General features: G+C 41.2%; 1 non-coding gene across 1 annotated transcript; it reads right to left on the bottom strand.

The window, feature by feature from the left end:
- Nucleotides 1-1,440: 1,440 nt before the first annotated feature.
- On the bottom strand, nt 1,441-1,542 carry LOC137209544 (U6 spliceosomal RNA). The gene has a single exon (XR_010936091.1). It is a non-coding gene; the product is annotated as a U6 spliceosomal RNA (small nuclear RNA).
- Between the last annotated feature and the right edge of the window lie 1,070 nt (nt 1,543-2,612).

Below are 2,612 nucleotides of genomic sequence, written 5' to 3'. Positions count from 1 at the left end.
ACGATACATGCTTACATATTATTTGTCTTCTGATGAGAACTTTTTAAAATCTATTTTCTTAGTAACTTTTAAATATGCTATACAGTATTATTAACTACAGTCACCATGTTGTACATTACATCCCCATGACTTATTTATGTTAGAACTGGAAGTTTGTACCTTTTGACCCCCTTTACACATTTGTTCCCCCAACCTCCGGCAACAACACTGATCTGTTCTCTGTGTCTATAAGTTCATTTTTTTGTTGTTTTTTGACGGGTTGTTTTTGTTTTTGGATCCTAAATATAAGTGACATCTTATTGTATTTGTCTTCCTCTGTCTGACTTACTTCACTTAGCATAATGCCCTAAAGGGGCATCCATGCTGTTGTAAATAGCAAGATTTTCTTCTTTTATGGCTGAATAATATTCCTGTGTGTGAATGTGTGTGTGTGTGTGTGTGTGTGTGTGTGTGTGTGTGTGTGTGTGTGAGACATTCGCCTATCCATTCATTCATTGGTGGACGCAGTTTGTTTTCATATCTTGGCTATTCTAAATAATGTTGCAATGAACATGGGTTGCAGATATCTCTTCAACATGGCATTTTCATGCCCTTTGGATAAATACTCAGAAGTGGAATTTCTGTATCATATGGATCTACTTTAACTTTTTGAGAAATCTCTGTATTGTTTTCCGTAGTTGCTGCACCAATTTACATTCGCATCAACAGTGCACCAGAGTTCCCTTTCTGTCCTTGCCAACTCTTTGTTATTTCTTGTCTTTTTGATGAGTCATTCTGACAGGTGGGAGGTGATATCTCATTGTGGTTTTGATTTGCATTTCTCTGATGAGTAGTGATGTTGAGTACCTTTTCATATACCTGTTAGCTATCTGTATGTGTCCTTTAAAAAAAAAAGTCTATTCAGATATTCTGCTCATTTTTGAATTAGATTGTTTGTTCTTACTATTAAGTTGTTTGAGTTCTTTATATATTTCAAATATTATCTCCTTATCAGAAATATGGTTTGTAAATATTTTCTCCCATTCTGTAGGTTGCTTTTTGTTTTGTTGATGGTTTCCTTTGTTGTACAGAAGCTTTTTAGTTTGATGTAATCCCACATGTTTATTTTGGCTTTTGTTGCCGTAGCTTTTGGTATCAAATCCAAAAAATCATCATCAAGACTGATGTCAAGTTGCTTATGCTTATGTTTTCTTCTAGGAGTTTTATGGTTTCAGGTTTTTTTTTTGTTTTTTTTTTTTCGGTACGCGGGCCTCTCACTGCTGTGGCCTCTCCCGTTGTGGAGCACAGGCTCCGGATGCGCAGGCTCAGCAGCCATGGCTCACGGGCCCAGCCACTCCGCGGCATGTGGGATCCTCCCAGACCGGGACACGAACCTGTGTCCCCTGCATCAGCAGGTGGACTCCCAACCACTGCGCCACCAGGGAAGCCCTGGTTTCAGGTCTTATATTTGATCACTTCATGAATCTGTGTGCATCTTACTCGGGGCCATGCTAATCTTCTCTGTGTCATTCCGGTTTTAGTGTATGTGCTGCTGAAGTGAACTAAGCAAAATTTCTTGTAGCATCTCAGTGTGTATGTGCACTTGTATATGTATGGCAGGGTGGCAGTGGGGATTAGAGTAAATCTGAAATACAACTTAATGTATTGAATGTACTGCTACGTAAAATACATGCTGTTGGAATAAACAGCTGTCAACTAGTAAAATTACCTGATCTGTGAAGTGCTGAGCTATGTTCACAGCATAAGCAGTGGGCTTCGTGTGCTTTCCCTAAATATCCACTTCCCCCCAAGGGGAGACTCAAATTGGCCTTCTCCTCTACTGGTCAAAGTTGAAGAACATGGGTTTGTAATCTTTCTTAGTTTCCCCTATCTAAATTCAGGGCTGAAGTTCAGAATCATTTTTCCAAAGAGAATGTTTCCTCTAACCATATTCTGTAGCTTCTCTGTACAAGGAAGTGTGGGATATTGTCCCTGAGAACACTGGGGACAGGCTGGCAGTCAAAGCACTCTCTGTGTCGTTGGCCTGTCTGCTTGGCGCTTCAAGGGTCCCAGCCCTTCACTCCTGGGCCAAGCCCATAGAAATAAACGCTTCATAACTTCGTTGTGGAGATCACAGTAAAAATGAGCAACCGACCTTGTTGCCGCAGGATGTCACCCCAGCTATTTCCCATTCGCAATCTGGTTCTGAGCAGACCAAGGAAAGCATAGAATGAGACGGTACTCAGGCTCAATTATACATTCAAATTGCCTGTCTTTAAAACCCCCTAAAAACTGTAATGGCTTAATTAAGCTGGTGACTTTATGGCATGCTTCTGCTCACAGCCTAACTCTGAGGCCTTTCTCTTTCACTGTCAGTGATAATTCTGCTTTGCTGGGATGGCTGGCTGCTGGAAAGAGGTGGGGAGCTCCCGGGTGGGAAAAGGAAGAAAATAGATCTTGGGGAAGCTAAATTCCACTTGTGGCAGGTGGTCTTCAAATCTCCAGTCCTTTGGAGTCCATAAACGAGAGCTCTGAGGAAAGAGTAGGCATTAATTTAGGTTCTAGAAGGAGCAGGGTGAGTTTTCACTTGGTGAAGCTCGCCTTTGGAATCCATCAACTAAAACACTATTTCA

Source organism: Pseudorca crassidens, chromosome 16 (genome assembly GCF_039906515.1).
Source record: "Pseudorca crassidens isolate mPseCra1 chromosome 16, mPseCra1.hap1, whole genome shotgun sequence".
NCBI classification, from domain to species: Eukaryota; Metazoa; Chordata; class Mammalia; order Artiodactyla; family Delphinidae; genus Pseudorca; species Pseudorca crassidens.
The sequence above is the reverse complement of the archived record's forward strand: the minus strand, read 5'-3'. Positions and strand labels throughout refer to the sequence as shown.